At 47.9% G+C, this 18,791-nt stretch overlaps 1 protein-coding gene and 1 long non-coding RNA gene across 13 annotated transcripts in view; one reads left to right on the plus strand and one right to left on the minus strand.

The window, feature by feature from the left end:
* Window positions 1-11,383, minus strand: part of KTN1 (kinectin 1) — a 77,006-nt gene extending 65,623 nt beyond the window's left edge. For 3 of the 12 annotated variants that reach the window (XM_041716357.2, XM_041716359.2, XM_041716358.2), the window contains exon 1: window positions 11,107-11,379. The gene's annotated coding sequence lies outside the window, so the exon portion shown is untranslated. Of the gene's footprint in view, window positions 1-11,106 lie in introns of all 12 variants that reach the window. The other 9 variants (XM_072930555.1, XM_030275227.4, XM_032748915.3 and 6 more) reach the window with 6 other exon arrangements.
* LOC115495633 (uncharacterized) lies at window positions 9,610-14,296 on the plus strand. Its single transcript, XR_003960950.4, has 3 exons — window positions 9,610-10,016; window positions 13,041-13,232; window positions 14,072-14,296. It is a non-coding gene; the product is annotated as an uncharacterized lncRNA (long non-coding RNA).
* The last annotated feature ends 4,495 nt before the right edge of the window (window positions 14,297-18,791 follow it).

An 18,791-nucleotide genomic window follows, 5' to 3' on the forward strand; every position in this document is an offset into this window, starting at 1 on the left:
TCCAATGCCAAACCCCAAAAGGCTCCTAACAAAACCATTCTAAATACTAAATGGGAAGCAACTGTAATTGTTCAGATTCCCTCCCCTTGCTCCAACACTGCTGGATGCAAGGGGACACAGAGAAACTAATATTTAATGTTCTTACAGAGAGATTTGTGCTCAGCCACCCTATAACACAGCCACAAGCTTGAAGCTTAAGCAGGTCTTTACCCTGGTATCACAAAATGACAGCCCCAGTCATTCCAGCAACAAGATTTTCCCATTATTTCTGTTCAGTGTGCTGTTCCACACAGCTATACAAAGAGCTTGGACCACTGACAAAAAAAAAAAAAAGCTTTGTTAACCTCTCAGTGACTCGACAATCCTATTGTCAAACAGCAATGGACAAAAGGAGAAGCCAGCAGCACACGGATGCTCGCATCTATCTGAATTCCTAGAGGAAAATGAAATTGAGCTGTGCTGGGAACAAGCTGCAAGGCAGAGGAGAGTTGTTAGCTCAGAGAGAAATCAAAATTTCAGTGATTGTGAATTATATCAGATCTAGATGCTTTCATGTGGTTTCTTCTAACTACCTGGAGTCTCAAGACATTATTTATTGCACACATTATGTCTAAGCAGTTGAGTGATTTCAGTTGTCTCTAAAGAGAAAACTACTGTCAATGTGGCACAGATGTAGCTAAATGAGAGCATCAGAAGGCAGCAAGTGAAACAAGATTGCTGCACCCCATCATCAGACTGAGTCTTGGTAATTCTTCAGCTGCAAACAGAGAGGAATCAACAGGGAGGATCTTTCTTTGTCACCACACACAGTACAATAAAAGAATACAGGGGAAAAAGTATCCACCAGTTAAACAACTAAAGTTGACAGAGTGATAATAAATTTTCAAATGTGCCGAGAGTTTAGAAGTCAGGGGTATGTTTCTCAACCCCAAGATTTTAAAAGGGCAGCTTCAGTTTAGGTTGGGTGACTGGAGGAACAGAGACTAAACACAGAGAAGTCAAAGTTCCTGTAAGCTGACAGAGGCATCATAAATGAAATTATCACCAACATGCACACTATCAAACTAGAATTTAGGGAGTACTACAAGGCTGGAATTGCCTCCTCTTCAGCCCACGCAGCCTGCTAAGCACTGTATCAGCAGGTCTATTCTTACTTTTAATACTCTATACCACAGACAGGGTCAGAAAGACACAAAAATGCTGGAAAATCTGAACAGCCAGGCTTGAGCAGGTATTACTTGCTACCCTCCCTTGCTCTGTGCAGGAACAGCTCTGCTGCCCTGAGCTGCACCCAAGGAGCAGGACCCTGCCCAGCTTCCTCTGCTCCCACCTTGAGGGAGGGGCTGGAGCCACAGGACAATGCTGGCATGGGAACAAATGGGCAGCAATGGGCCATGGCTGCATTTTGGCTGCACATTGGGAAAACGCTCTCAATCCTCAATCCAAGAAGGTGCTCAGTGCTGTAATGGTCAATCTGCAGCCTCTGCATGGAGCAGGGGCACTGTGTTTTATTTCATTCTTTTGCTGGTAGCAATCAATGAGTTTTAATCCATAGTCACATTAGGAATGACACCTCCAAAGAGGGTGAGATTTTATTTCAATTGTGCATTAAATTTAAAATCATTTGCCAGAGTAAAGCATTGTTCACGCTCTACTTACAAACCCCCTGAACACAGAGAATGTTTAGAGGTATGCTCAGGACTGAACTTGGACCACAGAAGGTCCTGCTGGTGATGGGGCTTCCTACAGCACTGATATTTTGACTTTCTACTCCAGCAGAATTTTGCACCAGCTGAAGGCTGAACAAACTTCCACAGCAGATATGACTTAGTTTGGCTGCTCCATAGCAAAGCAGTCCTTCAACATTTATCCTAAAGCACAGCATCATGCAAGCATAAAGACAGGACTTCTATATCCAAGATGGATTCCTGACATTGTAGAATATGGTGGTGTTAATATTGTTAGAAGCAAAGTTTCAAAATGGTTTAGGTACAAAAGAGGCTTTAGAAGCAATCCCTGCAGCACTGTCACCATACACATTACACCAGTGCATTTCAAAGCACAAAATGCATCATGGCTGGAACTTCTAACTCTATTTAAAAGCACAACATGAAGTTTTAAATTGCTGCTGAACTGTGGTCATTTCCCTGCTGAGGTAGGTGAAGTGTCAAGGCCTTTCTCTGCTCTCCTTTGAGACACTGCACATATCTCATTTATCAAGGGCAGCACTAAGAGCTCACCTCATCATCCACCCAAAACACCTCCTGCACTACAAGAATTTCACTGGCCACAGCTCCATTGAGTTGCCATCCTTTCAGCTTCCACAACAAGGAGATGTGTTTTTGAACAGCACAAGGCTTCTTTTCACCTTGTTAACCTCTGTGCTTCATGGACCAGTCTGCTGAAGGCACTCACAGCTGAAGAAATGATACACAGCTGGTGTCATCACCCACATCCTTTAGGCTCCTGCAGGCAGCTTAAGAAGGTCACACGTTCTCAGGAATCAGCACAGTGTTTCAGCAGACCCCGAGGCAATATTTGCCTCTTAAAACACCCAGAGGAGGGGACTAGACTCCCCTCCAGCAGCAGGGAAAAGGCTCCAGCTCCTCACACCTGAGCCACACAGTGAAGGAGCTTTCTTTTACCACCTTCCTCGTGCAGCTGTTGGTCCCCCAGGTGAGTGATGCTGAGGGTTGCTGATGTTCCTCTGAGCAGCAGCAGCCCAGGGGATGCTGGAACCCTCCTTACTGGTCCCAGTTCCACAGTCCAGTTCACTGCATAACTCCACACACAGTGCAGTTTTTGAGAGCTGGGCAACACCACCACAAGAACCCTGCAAAAGGCATGTTCAAATTACATCTCTAAAGTTTTCCTGGTTCTTCCCACTTGTGACCACAAGGACCAAAACTGCAGGAGTCTCATAAAGAAATATACAGTGAAATGTATATTTGAAGAGTTTTTGAGTTCAAGAAGCCAACACCCCAGAGTCCTGCCCCCAAAACGGCCTCCTAACACAAGCACACACACCCGCCCCAACCCGCCCAGCACTGAGCTGAACTCAAGAACATGCCAGGTTGTTAAAAAGGCCTAAAAATGCTCAGCAAGAGAAATGCAGAGTAATTGAGGTCATTTCTCTCACGCTTCTCTGGGTTCTCACTCCCTTTGCTTTGCTGCCCCACAATCTGCTCCTCCTTTGGTGTGCAAAAATTGAACACTTCATTGCAACCACACAGATCTAAACCTCTGTGCCTCCAACTTAAGTTACATCTCAAACTATCACTCCAGTAGCCTGTAATGCCAAGTGGGGATTAAAAAATCTACTTAGAAATAGGTACACCAAACCTGAAGCCAAAAAATTCTTCTTTTGGCACACAAACAGCATAGGAAGAGAGGTAGAAACTCGGAAGGGGGGGGGGGGGAAGGCAAGATTGTAATGGAAACAACTGATCAAGAATTTTTACAAGCCTTCAAAACTCCTGAAACTCAACCCCTTCGCCAGCACTTCTCACACGCCTCAGACTGCATACCATGTTATGCAAGTTCTAATTGTGCCTCCACAGTCCTCCCTCCCACCCACGGGCTCTGCACCTCAGCAAATCCCTGTGTGGAAGTACACTGAGGCAGAGAAGAACCCTCCCACACCTGGCCTGGGGTGCTGCCACCTGTGCAAAAAAAGCCTGGCCTTGTGGGGCATCTTGAACAAGGCTCTAAACCCCTTAAAAGTTGCTAAAAACCTTCTGGTTTTACATACACAAACCAAGCTGTAAAAAGGTTCACTAAATTTAGCATGCAACCCAATCCTAGTGGTGGTGTAGCACAGGCTGAAGATATGGAAGTGACCTTAGCTGAAGGTAACAAGGAAAAACTGTCAGTACTCCCATTAAGCTGCTGTGGGAAAGCCCAGAGAACCCAATAAAATCCTAACAACACCTCCATAAATCATCCAGGCAGCTTGGTGGTTTCCAAGGCTTTGAGATACCACCTCCACCTCTCTTCTGGACAATGCTGCTCATCGTCCACGCTGGGGACAGGGTTGGGAGGAACCTTCACAGCACAATTTTCCATGAGCTTGGAAAAGTTTTAAAGCTTGATGGAGCTTCACCACACAAAACCAGGGAGCATGAAGAGAAAAAGCAGCTCATTTCTTTGTCCTCCCATCACAGCTGGAGCCACACCTGCTGCCAACAGGTGTTGAACCAAGCAAAGGTCAGCAGGTGTGACAGGAGACACAAAATTGACTTGTAAATTCCATTTTCTGCCAGTTCCCAGCACCACACCCCCTGAGAAGTGCAGACACTGCCTGCTCCAAGGACAAGACACAGAGTCTCCCTGGAGAACAGCAAGCTAAAGGTGGCAAGAGTTCCCACCTAGTCTTGGTGGAAGGGGCTCTTCCTGGCACAGCACCCTAAACCTCACTTTCCAGATCTGAAAATGCCCTGGAAAAGCTCCAGTGGCTATGAGCTGCTGTAGCCATGGTGATGCTCTCAGGTACACTTGGAGCTGAAGCAGAGAGGAGCAGCAGAGATGCTACAACTGGTTCCATGTACCTGTTTTTAGGTCCTCACACAGAATTAAAGGCAATGCCAAGCTGGGATGTCCACTAGCAACATTAGGTGATGACTTAGAGGGCAAAACAGCACTAAACACCAAGGCAGCCTTTCAAACCAGTTTGGGAGGCAAGAATCAACATCACTAATCCTAACCCTGGCCTCCCACCCACACCAGAGAAGAGACCCTAAAGAAAGGGGCACATGGGAACAGTCCTGGTTACTGCAGGAAAGCAGTTTCATATCCTATCACAGAATAGTTTGGGTTGGAAGGGAGCTTAAAGATCATCCCATCCCAACCCTCTGCCATGGAACAACCCTCCCAGGTTCCTCCAAGCCCTGTCCAATCTGGCCTGGAACACTTCCAGGGATCCAGGGACAGCCATAGCTGCTCCGGGCAACCTATACCCGTGCTTCACCACCCTCAAAAGGAACAATTCCTTTCTAATATCTAATCTAAATATCTCCTCTCTTTGTTGAAATCCATCCCCCCTTGTCCTGTCACTATCTGACAATGCAGCTCACCCACCAGCTGACTGCCAGGGGTTCAAGTCACAGATGGGACCAAGAAAAAGGCACCACCAGCAGCTCAGCTGGTGACCTCCTGGCATCTTCAGCTGCAGCTGCTTGGCTTGTGCTTTCCCTTCTGTAAAATGGGCAGGTAAGTCATGCCAGAGCCTGGCAACTAGGGCACAGGGCAGGTGCTTGATGGAGAAACACCCATGTGAGCCAGACATCAGCTTAAACACTCCTGCCACGCAGCACTTCTCACCCAAGGCCTGGGAACCATTCGCTTCCTCCAAGAAATTGGACTTTTTAATTTGCTGTCATCAAGTGTAGACTTTCCAACTTAAAACCCCACAGCAAACTGCCTGGGAACAAAAAGCAGTCATGGCCAGTGGTCAGATCAAACCAGTAATAATGAAATTAGGAGCAGACTGATATTATAGGCTCTCTTATGAGTCAGTCATGATCCAGTCCAATCCTGGCAAGTTCCCTGAAGAGCTGCACCTTGTGCAATAGCTTAGTCATCATCTTCCTTGACAGCTACGCACTGACAAATAGATTCTGAGTCCACTCACATTTTCCCATGAAAATTTTCCCCTCTGCCCTACTACAGGCAGGACGGAGTAGAGTGGTACCAGCCTAGGAGTGGGCAGCTTGTCCCTTGCAGGGAGGAGATAAAGCTTTTATCTCCCAGACTCAACAACTTCCTTCCTGTGTAGTAGCAGGCAGACAAAAGACACCTTTTCACACCACAGAAAGGAACGAGATGTACTAAAATTTGTCACAACCCTGAAATAAAATACCCTGCTTACCGTTTTCAGGCCATAAGGGAGAGTGTAAAACAGAATTAAGCCAACATTCCTTCTACAAGAACTTGCAGGGTGGGATTTGGAAGCCAAAGAATAAGGAGCCCAAAATAACTCAGGCTGAGTTTATACTGCCCTGGCAGCTAAGCAAAAGTTGGTAACACTGGGCGAAGGTACTTCCCCTCTGCAGGAATGAGAGTTGGATTGTTTTTGGAAGCACCATGAATCACAGGCATAAATATACCAGGCTTTAAGAGCCTTTGACACCCACGTAATTCTGAACTCCAGCTTGATTTTCCCTGGGTCATTCAACACATGCTCGGCGAGCTGGACACCAGACAGGCAGGCTGAGAAGGTCACCTATTCAACTAATAGGTGCAATCCCAAAATCACAACTTTTGTGTTTTGCTGGATAACATCAACAAACCTCTTCTGAGAGAAAAAGAGCCTCCTCTGATGCTCCTCCATTAGTCATTCAACTGCAGCTTGAAGGAAAACAGGAGTTTTGCTCTATTTCCTCAACTTCACAGCATAAAAGGGTTTAAAGATGCTTCCTGCAGCAGGGGAGCTGTGATGCAGCAGCTCCAGCAGAGCAGTGATTTGCAGGATTGCCTGGCTGTGAGCAGATCCAGACAAGGAAGCCAGGCAGAGGGATCAGCCAGAAGGAAGAGTGTCCAGTGGAAAAAGAGAAAAAAACCCTGCAAGAAGAGCTGTTCCCTGTGTTTCATTACCACTGAAAATCCTGCACACCTGAGAGCAAAGAGCTGTAAATGCAAGCAGAGGTAAACACTATTTATAATAAGGATTATTAGTACAAAAAAAGGAGTAGCTTGTCTACATGACTGATTTACAGACACTTTCTCCGAGTTACAATGCAGCTCCAGTGATGCACAAGCAAAGATGAGCTTTCATCTGAAACAGAAAAAATGCCATTCCTCTAAATAAACCTGCATGAGAAGTAAAGGGGAAGAAACTACTTTTACTTCTCTTCAGTAACAGCAATTTACAGCTGTGGATTTTGGTAAGCAGGGTGGTCACAAAGCACAGACAAAAACAGACCATTGCAGAGAAGGAGGAGGAGGAGAGCTGCAAAGAAGTAACTCTTGATTGCCCCACAAACCTTACAGCTCCTGTCCCTCTCCCTCCCACCCCACACTCATTCCACAGCAAAACTCAAGGCTTGAAGCACCCAAACTACTTCTCTGCACCACAGAGTGGCAAGGAGATAATGTTCTTTATTTGTTAGAGATTGTTTCCAGAGTTTTAATGTATTGGACACCATTCCTCTTTTTCCCTGTTTTTTACAGTATCTAAGAGACTTTTAAAAAAACCCTCACCTCTAGTTAAATTGGAAGCATTAAAAAGGATCATAAGATTTGCATTCTTTAGCACCTCAGATTATTAGAGTTTCCACTGCTATGACTTCCCCTTCCAACTCCACACCCAAGCTTCAATTAAAGAATCTTCATATTTGGGTGGACTTTGTTATTTCTTTTACTGAGACACTGGAGCATCCAGGCTGACAAGATGGCCAAGGCAGCAGAATTTATGCACTCCCAGGAGATCTCTGCTTAATTTTGCTTTATGGAGAGATCCTGCACCAAGCCTGCCCTCTGCCCAGGACCTATATTTAGGGACTGAGCTGACCCAGCAGTGCCCCTGTAAGCTCATTTATTGAGATTCACTTATTCATTCTAATATAATCTAATTAGATGCAGCAGTCCTGTACACAGGCACGGCAGTGACCAGGAGAGGACAAGTTCACACACAGGGATTCCATCCCAGGTGCTCTCCCACAAAGAGGGGAAAAATACCCCTTTGCAGAGGAATGGCAGGAATTACAGATGCCTGGGTATTATCTCAGAGCAGCACCTGGATCCACTCTGCTTCTTCCGTCCACCAGGTAAAAAACAATTCCTCAGCTGGAAGCAGCAGAGTCCAGATCAATGCACGGTGCTTATCCATGAAAGGGCTGCTGCTCCTGCTCTGAAATCACTGGAAATGGGGGCAAAAAAAAAAAAAAAAAAAAAAAAAAAAAAAAAAGCAGGAATCAGACTCTGAGGCAGTGCCCATGCCAGCAGGCACAGATGTATTCCCAAACTGCAGACCACAGGCATCAGCCTGGAAAAAGTGCCAGAGAGTCCACATTGTAAGAAAATACTTTAAAGGCTCCATTCTGGCAAGAAATAGGAAGTTTTCAAAGCTCCCAAGTACCCTCTCTCCTGCCACCAGCTGTAGTTCAGGCATGCGAACAGGAAGAAGCTTTTACATTTCTAAAAACATAAATAAATACTTTTTTTTTTTTTTTTTAAAGTCCCCATGTGTTTTATTTGCTTGGACATCTTGTATAACAATGAGAGGAGAAGCAGATTCCTAGGAGTCATGGGCTGGTAATTCTCCAATTTATCATCTCCACAGTTTATGCACAATCATTAACAAGAAGTGATTTGTCTGGGACAGATTTAGCCCAGCAACTCCTTGTCTCATTAGCCTGAAACAATCACCCCAGGAATGTCAAAAAGTTTGTGAGCTTCGTGCAGCAATCAGTCCCCTCCAAAATATTCCTATTTTTAAAAATAGCCCAATCCTGCTGCTTTGCTAATGCAGAGCAGGAAGTTTAAGAGCTAAACACAGATGCATAAAATTCCCTTTATATTAAAAAGGCTCTGATGGGTAAAGGCAAAAGGTTGTCGCTGACAAGGAAATCCTGAGAACATCAATAAGACAACAACTCAAGGAGACTTAAAGACTTCGACTTGTTTAACCTATGAAAACAAGGGGTCAAGAGGGGATCCGACTGCTCTAATTACATCAGGGAGGGAAAACAATCATTTAAACCAAATGGAAACACTAGAACCAAAACCAAATTACACAAGCAGGCCACGAGCACTGTGAGGATGGAAACTCAGCAAATGCTTGAGACTTCAAGGAGGTTCTCCAACAGCTCTCCTGTGGAGATGGAGAAAGAATAAACCAATCAAGTTTCACCTTGGAAGTAGTTGTGTTATGAAAGGCATGCACAGCGTGGATGGGTGCTAAAAACAGGGAAACTAAACTTGATTTGGGTTGCTGGCACAGCTTTTGGAGTGAAGAGCAGGATGAAGAATTATTGCCTCCTGCCACTCTGCCTTCCGCTTCCTCCCCATCCCTGCAGGACAGCACAGGGGGCACTCACACTATTTACTCAGGCACATCACTGGGGTATGACCAGGGAACTAAACTTGGGAGCTGAAGCCTCACAAAGTCAATGGTGAGAGGTGGGTGCCTTGGCAGCAGCACAGGAAGGGATTAGGAGCAACCGAGTTTGATGCTTAAAATAAAACACATGTCCTGTCTCCTGTGTCCTCACACTTTAGGGTCTCGGGTGTAGCTTAACACAGACCTGGCCATCACCTCTGAAATTCACAGGGAATTCCAGTTCCTAAGGGATTTTTTTTTAGCCCTAGGTTTACAGCACCCAGGGTCAAGAATGATTAGACATTTTCAAGCCATAACCACCAAATCTCCAACAGCAAAAGCAGATGACGCAAATGAAAGCTGTTACAGAGCTAACCAAGCAACACCACAGCTTTACACAGGCTTGAGTAAGTCCTTCCCTTTTCTTCAAGGAGTTTCAGAAACAAAGTAGTCATCAGGTCTGTGACAGGGGATAAAGGATAAAATCAAAATCTCACTGTGCCCTTCAGATCCTGCTGCTGCTATTTCTGAGAGCAGAAAGCATCTTCCTGAGAGCAGCTAGAAAAGGGGGTGGAAAGAAAAAAACCTACCAAAAAAGGTATTTGGTAATAACTCTACCAGGGAATTAGTGTTTCTTTCCAATCCCCAACCTTTCACTGCTGCAGTTACACACGAAAGTTATTTTAATCACAGTATGCAGAAAGCAGCATCAGCATATGAGGCAAGAGAAAAAATATGTGGTAAAGCGAGTTGCATGGCCTGTTCGCGGGCAGAAATTACAGCGCAGTTACAGGCAAGAGGTCCACGAGGCAGAGAAACACTTCCAGCCCAAGCCAAACAGGAGGATGATAGTGATCCACAGAGAGAAAAGGCAAGGAAAAACATCTGAAAGGAGCTGGAACATAGGAACTGAATCCCTTCTCAACTTTTGCAGCAACCAGTTCGGACTGCCCAGCGAGAGATTTTTGCCTTGTCACAGGTAAAGACATGTTAAATAGGATAGTCATGTCAACTAAATGTCATTTGTGTTAGTGGGCAAAGGCAGCAACACAAACACTAAAGGAACTCGGGGAAAAAAGGGAGAATTTTAAACAGAAAAGAGGCTACAGAAGGGTATCAGCTCAGCTCCTGTGAGCTCTCTCTTCCACAAAGTGAGAAATATCTTTGAGGTTTTCTAACAGTGACCTCAAAATACACAGCACTGCCTTAGTGGGGATGTGGGGGAAAAAAGGTCATAAAATGACAAATCTAAAGCACACGGGTGGATGCACATCACTGGAGAGCAGAACTTGTCACTGTCTAATGCAGAAAAGAAGCGAAGCTACGTTATTCTTAATAACCACGTACTCAATTAAAATACTTCATCAACTGAAGGCAGCCGGGTACAAAAGGTGCAGCTTTCCCACCTTAACTCCTCATTCCTTCTCCATAACTTGCATGCTGGAAGAAGGGAGTCAGCCGTGAGCAGAGGAGAGGTGACAGGGGCATGAACAATTCCAGGGTTAACAGAGCTGCACACAACCCGTACCGGGGCTGTACAAATGAAACACCACTGACAACATCCCCTACGAGGGTGGGGAAGCAGCATTTGCGAGCATCTGACCCCAGCACGGGCACCCAAGGCGGCCCAGACCGCGGTCATGAAGCGCAATGCTCATTAAAGCTCCCACGGCCACCCGGGCGCTGCAGCAGCCGCCTCTCGCCAAACCTCACCCGGGGCTCGGACAGCCCCGGGGAACGCTCCGAGATCCCATTTCGGCCGTCAGATCTCGCCCAGCCGCCCCTCGGCGAGCGGCTTAACGCGGCAGCCCCGGGAGCACCGCGGACACGGCGTGCTTGCCCCGCTCCACCCGGCTCCGGGGAGATGCTCTCGGGAAGCACCGGAGCCCCCCAAACCCCACCGGCCCCACAGCAGCGGCCTCTCCCCGCCGCGGGGCCGCGCCCGGACCACCCCCCCGCCGCCCCCGGCCGGGCCGCAGCCCCGGGCCCGCCGCGGCCTGGGCCCGCCGCCCCACGCCGGGAGGGCCCGGCCCCGCTGCGGCCCGCGGCGCCCCCCGGGCGGGACTCACCGAGAAGACAGCGGGCAGGGCAGGGCCGTGCCGGGCCGGGGCTGCGGGGACGGAGCGGGAGCGGCCGGTGCTGCGCGGCGCGGGCGGCAGGAAGGGGAGGAGGCGGCCCCGCACGTCCGCCGCGCCTGCGGCCGCCCCCCCGCGCGTTAAAGGCACCGGCACCGCCCCGGCCGGGAGCCCCCGGCACCGCCCGGCCCTGCCCGGCACCGCACGGGGAGCCCCGGCAGCGGGGAGCGCCCGCCCGGCTGTGCCGCGGGGGTGGGTGCATCGCCCGTGCGCTCGGGGATCGCCCCCCGAGCTCCACACGTGGGGATCCCGCACCTCGTCCTGAGGTTCGCCCACACCACGCGGGTATCCCCGGGAATCACCCAACCAGGCTTTCCCCACGCAGGGAGCACCCACCCAGACTCCCTCACACGGGAATCACCCACACAGACTCCCTCACAGGGACATCCCCGGGAATCACCCACCGAGACTCTCCCCACGCAGGGATCATCCATCCAAGCTCCCTCACAAAGAGATCCCCAGGGATCACCCACCGAGACTCTCCCCACACGAGGATCCCCAGGGATCCCCCACCCAGACTCCTTTACACAGAGATCCCCGGGAACCCTCACCGAGACTCTCCCCACACGAGGATCCCCAGGGATCCTTCACCAAGACTCCCCCCACACAAGGATTCCCAGGGATCCTTTACCAAGATTCTCCCCACACGAGGATCCCCAGGGATCCCCCACCCAGGCTCCCCCCACACGGGAATCCCAGCTCCCCCATGCTGCAATCCCTCACCTGTTCCTGAGGATCGCCTACCTAGACTTCCACCAAGCAGGGATTCCCAGGGATCACCCACCCCAAGTTCCCCCAGACAGGGATGCCCAGGGATCTCCCCACCATACCCCACCCACGGACAGAGATCCCCCACCCAGACCTCCCCGAGGTAGGGATCCTCTCATCCAGGTTTCCCACACGCAGGGAACACAGGTCCATCCACAGGTCCATCCACGCCAACCCCACCCAAGCATGGGAATTAACCTCCCACACGCAGGTCTCCCCAGGGATGTGTGGGGACCATTCTCCCCAGGCAGGGATCGCACTGCCCAGACTCACCGGGCACAGGGATCGCCCATCCAGCCCCCCAGTTCCCACCATTCCCTCTCCACCCCCTTTCCCGGAGCTGGCACAGGTGTGGGATTCCAGGGGCCCAAGGCAAGCAGACAGAGCACACCCCAAAGCCTCCTCCAGGACATGAAAGAGACCAGACACCTCCTCACGACCTATAGGGCTTGTCCCTCAATTTCCCTTAAATGTCTTAAAACTGCCCGGCAGCCCTGCCTGCAGCACAGACATACCAGGGGCTTATTCAGTGACATCCCAGCAAACTGTGGAGTCTGCAGGGAGGGAGATTAACTGGATTTTTTTCAGCTCTGACTTCTTAGAGCCCCAAGTGCTTCTTCCCTCTGACGTGGATCCTTCTCAAAGTGCTCAAAGGGCGGATTTCTTTCCCCTGCCGGAGCTCAGCGGCTGGCCACGGCTCTGTGGGTACCCACGGGGATGGAAAATGTTGCTCGGTCAGCTACTTGGGGACAGCGAAACAGCCCAAGAAGCCACCGAGGGCACCCGTCCAGCTCCATCGCTGGGGGACTGATATTAACTCTCAGCTTCCCAGAATCCCAAACTCGTTGGACAAAAACACAAGAAAATGCAGAGTTTTTGCTGAGCCAGCGGTGGTTGTGGGGAAGTTCTGGTGCTGCTCAGGTATCCCCAGGGTCCGGCTGCAGCCGCAGAAGGGAATTATCCCAGCAGAGAGGCTGGCATCACCCCGGGGCTTTGCACACACCCTCCCATCATTTCTTCTGACCTCTGGCAATGAGGAGCCTGGTTTGACTTCCAGGCCCCGTTGCTCAGAGCAAGCAATTTGTTTGTTTGTCCCACAGCATCTTTGAGAAATCACCCGCTCCGCAGCACTCGGTATCAAAGACAGATTTGCATGGCGCTGCCGGGAGAGCTCAGCATCCCCTCCTGGCACTCAGCTGCAATCCCGCCGCATTCCCAAACTCTCCGGAGCAAACAAAGGCAGCGGCATGAGGTGGATGCTGATTGATGGAAGCTGTGCCCTCGCCTGGGAGGTGAGAGCCCAGAGGGGTGACCAGGGGGTGTGTGTGGCCGGACACTTGGAATGGGTGACCGGCCATCAGGTGGCCAGGAGCGTTTTGCTGCTTCATCCCGGAGCTTCCCTGGCTCAGCACATCCTGGCCGGTCACTCCGCTGCTGAGAGCAGCACATGATCCAGCCAAAGGCAGCATCCCCACCCTGCACTTCCAAGGTGGAAATGCAAGGCCAAATCTTCCTAATATTAATATTCATTCCAGCAGTGGTGGCAGGGCTCAGCAGCAGCAGATTCTGCAGATGTTTAACTGCTTTTGTCCACAGTAGTGTTCCAGCTGGCATCAGAAGCAAAGCATGACCTCCCAGGAATGGGATTTGCTGCTTCACAGTGGGTGAGGGTCCTGCCAATAGATAAAAATTGGAGCCACGAGCCTGGGAAGGGCGTTGGAGGGAGAGAGCTGTCCCTCCTGCCAGGAGTGGAGCTGCAATGGAAGAGCAGAGAGTGCAAATCCAGCTGCTGCAGCTAGAGAAGGGACAGGCACCGATCTCTGCACTCTGTGACCAGTGACAGGACCTCAGGGAACAGCTGGAGCTGTGCCAGGGGAGCTTTATGTTGGATATCAGGGAAAGGTTCTTCCCCCAGAGGTGCTGGGCACTGCCCAGGCTCTCCAGGGAATGGGCACAGCCCCAAGGCTGCCAGAGCTCCAGGAGGTTTGGAACACACTCTAAGGCACAGAGTGGGATTTTTGGGGTGTCTGTGCAGGGCCAGCAGTCAGACTCATGATCTTTGTGTGTCCCTTCCAACACAGGATACTCTCTGATTCTATGACTGAGAACTTTCTCTTCTTCCTCCTTCCAGGATTCAGAGTTGATTTCCTTGCTGGGTGGTCACTGCTTGCCCTGAAGGATTTCAGCTGAGAATATTCCACTTCCTACCAGCTCAGATGTCTCTGGTCCTTCACATCTTACAGATTTGCCACAACACCACAACATAAAGGACCTGAAAATGCTTTAACATCCCATGTCAGATACCATTACCCAAAATGTAAGGCAATAAATTATCTCAGTTGTGTGGATTGAGAAACCTGGTGGAAAACCTCACTGGAGAGCCACCACTGTGCCAAGCAGCCAGTGCTGAATGTCCTGACTGCAGGGAAGAAACAATGTAGATTTTTTAAAAGCCACTGAAATCCCACTCACATTAGGCAGCCACTCATGGGGAAAAAGAAAAGGTTTTAAAATTCCACAGGAGCCCCAAGTCATTAGTTTTGTCAGGAATTTTGCTTTCTCAGATCACAGGGAAAAGGCCCTCAGATCTGCAGGTTCAGAGGAAGCCCGAGAGAAAGGCAAGCTATGTGCTGAGCAGGGCTGTAAGTCATGGGGGCTGATTATTGTTAATTTAGCATTTTATATAAGAATGTGAGAGATCCTTATCAAAGCCTGAAACAAATGCCCTGCATGTTTCAACACTTCACTGAATCCAGCTAGGAAAAAAAAAAAAAAAAAAAAGACCAATGCTAGATTTTCTCTCTCTCTTTATTTGCATTAAAATTTTTTATACTATTTATAACCATGAATCCCTGCAATTGACAGGAAGTGGAAATTAATAGATTATATGCACACATGCCAAAAAACATTTCAACTGCTGCTAGTCACAAAAATTACTACAATTTTCTTTTCAGAGTAGTCAACTAGGAGTAACTCCATTGTGGAAACTTGAGCTATATGGAAAAAGATGTTTGATCCAATTCGTCTCTAAGGGAACAAAAATAAATCTGTCCTAAGCAAATACTGCCAGCAGAAATGACACTGGAAATTCTTGCAAGAGTAAAAGCTCATAATAAGAGAATAACAATCTAGACCATGACATTGTAAGTGTGCAGGATGAAAATCCATCGGGCTACTACCAGTCTCCACATAATCCCCACACTAGCAAAATGTAGATATGCTGTTAATTAAATTGAGATGGTCACATTTTGTACTGCTAGAAATCCTGCTAATTAAGTGAATTGTTCGAAACTGTTTCAGAGTTCACTGGAAAAAAATATTTATTTATAAACTAGTCACCTTCCATTTCTGGATTTCATCATTGTAACAGAGCACTGAAAAACCCAAAATTTGGTTTAAAACTGTACTGTTCAGTTTCACCACATTCAAAATATGAGCAGCACAATTAGAGACACACAGACAGCTGAGTGCCCAACCCAATGACTGACATCTTCAGGGTGTTGACACTTAAATCATGATTTCTGCCAGTTTCCCTTGAGGCTCTTCAGTCCCTACCTCCCAGCACAGGCCTGACACCAGTCACTCCCAGTTTTCACATTTGCAAAGTAAAACAGAAATTGCAATGGGAAAATCCCTCTCCTGCCCTCCCAGGCTGCTGTTCCTGTACCAGACACCCAAACCAGACCTGTCCACCCCTGAAATATTGTGGTTTACACCCAATTTGGCAGCAGGAATTGCTGCCTGATGCTGCAAGTGGTGCATCCCACCCAGCTGTCCCAGCTGCTCCTGGCCATGCCACAGCGTCCCCTAAATCCCTCAGGACAGGACCATCCTGTGTACTCACACATGCCAGCAGAACAAAACAAGCACCTAAATCCCTGCAAGATCAGGGCCTGCCATCACTCTGAATAATCCCTACTCAATTTCAAGTCAATTATTATTCCTACACCTACATCACATGGCTTTAATTATCTTTCTTTTAATTTTTTTTTTTTTTTTTTGGCCAAAAAGCAACAGTTTTAGCTGGAAGCACTCACTGTAAAGGAAAACCTATTTGCTGTGACTGCAGCAGGTCATCAGGTCTGGGCCACAGAGGTGGAATTTAATTCCTAATCTAGAGATCTCAAGCCTTTGGTATCAGATAGAGCTAAAGGGATCACAGGGAAGCTGGACAGAAAATCAGCTTTCCAAGCAGCACAAGAGTAACCATGCTTGAATTCCCATGAAAGTGCTATTTCAAAGCATGTTCCAAATTTTCTTCTTCCTTGGTGGCATCCTAGCAGAAGATGATTTTTTGAGAGTGGACAGTTAACGGTTATTGTTAAGTAAAGCAAATGCAGAAATGTCACAGAAAACAGTTTATCTCCTGTAAAACACTCCCTGTGTGGTAGAACAGTGACAGTCCAAATCCTTTTCTCCCATTCATCATTCACAGCACCAGCTTGTTATTTATGCTGTTCTACATTAATCTATGGCAGGTTTTAAATGAATAGTCTTCATCAATATTATGCAATGAAGATGTTTTCCTTTACAAAGACAAAACCTTGGCAACACCAACATAACATGTCCCTCCTCAGCATCTGAAGCATCACAGGATGGACAACAACCAGAATATGAAGTGAGAGATGGGGAGAAAAGAAAGAAATGGAGAGTCAGACAGACCTGGTGCTCCAAGGGCTCTTTCAGCCTGAGGATCAGGTATCCCAGGCTGGAGCAGCCTGCAGGGCTGGCTCAGCACCTTTTCCTCTGCAGCCAGGGAAGGACATGGATTGAGCTCTGCCAGGCATCCCGGGAACAGCCTGTGTCAGGCTGTGACAAACTTCATGCAGCAAACACCCTGCTAGCCTGTCTGGATAAATCAAAGAGCCCAGGAGCCATCCCAGCTGCTCTTGCCACCACAGAGTAGGTTAATATGGAAGTATTTTGTCTGAGGTTTCACAAGGGATGTGTCCACCTCCCTGGAGCAATGAGTGTCACACCAAGGTCCTCAGTTTGCCATCTCCAGTGGTGACACACACCTGTGTCCCGAGTGGCTGGAGACTTGGAAATGTTCACAAACCCTTAGGTCTGAGGACACATCCTGTTCTCTGGTGCCTCAGGAGATCCAGAAATTCCCAGCAATGTTGCATCCTTCCACAACCTTCTATTTTATCTCACACCTAAAATGAGCAAATGTTCTTCTCTTCACCTAGATATCTAATTTTTTTTACATAGTAATAAGCTTCTCCCTAGTGAACCTATAGCTGCCCACATTGTGCCTAGATTTCTAAGGTATCTAAGGGTTTCTGTCATACTGTTCATAAGGCCTGGGGGGCAGAAAGGGTTAAGAACCAACTCAGATTCTCTAGGGAAAACAGAAAGGCACCAGAAAAGCCAATTCAACTGATTTTACCCAAAGGGACAGAAGAAAGTTTAGTAGGTCCTTTATAAAATGTCAGAGAGAAAAGCTTTATTTTCCCACAGGGAAAAACATATCCATTAACAAATTAGGTGAAAGCTGAGTGAGATGTAAAAGGTCTGAAATTCCTCAATGCCTTTAAACTGTCTGTCTTCACACACTTCATTTATTTTGGACAGCAGTACTGCCCATGCTAATTTGGGAGCAAAGGGAACTGTGAAAATACCTGGGGATTAATGTATTTTTAATGTTAATAAGCAAATCTTAGTTGATCTGAGCAACACTATTTGGGTTTTAGAGAACAACCAACTCCCAAACTTAAGGCCATCTGGGTTCCTCATTTTCCTCAGAGCATCACGGAGCAAACCTTCACAATTCTACCTGAGTGGAAGCAGATTTCAGGGGAGCTACTCTTGTATTTATGAGCTGGGTAAATGCCCATTGAAAGGAGGCCAAAGCAATCACAGCATTTAATTATTCCTGACAAGTCACAGGGGAAAAAATAAAAGAGGAAAAAATAACACCTTTGTAATAAAGGACACTAGGACAAGTAAACTTCCTCCCCAGCCTGTAGATACCAAAAATATATAAAAATATTCCCTATAGCATCTTGGAAAGTATGGGGAAAATTAACTCATATTCCACTTCCAGAGACTGACCATAAAAGCCAAATGCTGTTGGAGGGAAACTGCAAAGACAGCAAGGAGGAGGGAGGAAGAGCCAAATGGAGTGATGAAGCTGTAACAAAAGGGATCTCAGGCTGGGCTGCTGCTTGGCTGGGATGAGCATGGAAATGAAGAGGAGATGAAGTGCAGGAGCATGAGGCAGCAGAGCTGGGCACAGACTCCTCCATCACGGCTAAACTAACAGCATTTATCAGCAGAGCACGGGTGAAGGTCTGGAGTGACAAAAACAGGATGGTGTTAACAGTTAATTATGTGTGTTAAAAGTACAGAACCATCAAGGCGAGGGGATTGCAGCTTCTGCTGACATCTGGCAGCATTTTGGGGAAGATCAGTTTCTCCTGAGGTCCTCATTGATTCAGGAGCACTGATTTGCTGACGTAAATTGGAGGAAGAGGTAATGAGAACTGACTAATCACCGAGCTGTGTGCCCTGCAGACTCATTCCAGTGTCAGTCATATCTTGCTGATCACTCAGCCAAAACTCAGTTTTAGGGGGAATTCAGGGTTTGGTCAGCACCCTTCTTTGACTCATTGTATTTGCATTTAGTTGTACAATAAGCTGATAAAAACTGTGGTGGTGTCAAAGCTCAGCTGACACAGCAGTGAAGGCATCACAGTACATGCTCTAATTCCTGGAGAGCTTGCACCGAAGGTCTGGACGTGCTAATGTCACTGCTGGTGTCTCCAATGTGACTGTGACCCCTGCAAACTGAATTTTGTGCTAATTTTTCACATGCTAATGTCACTGCTGGTGTCTCCAATGTGACT

Source organism: Taeniopygia guttata, chromosome 5, assembly GCF_048771995.1.
Source record: "Taeniopygia guttata chromosome 5, bTaeGut7.mat, whole genome shotgun sequence".
NCBI classification, from domain to species: Eukaryota; Metazoa; Chordata; class Aves; order Passeriformes; family Estrildidae; genus Taeniopygia; species Taeniopygia guttata.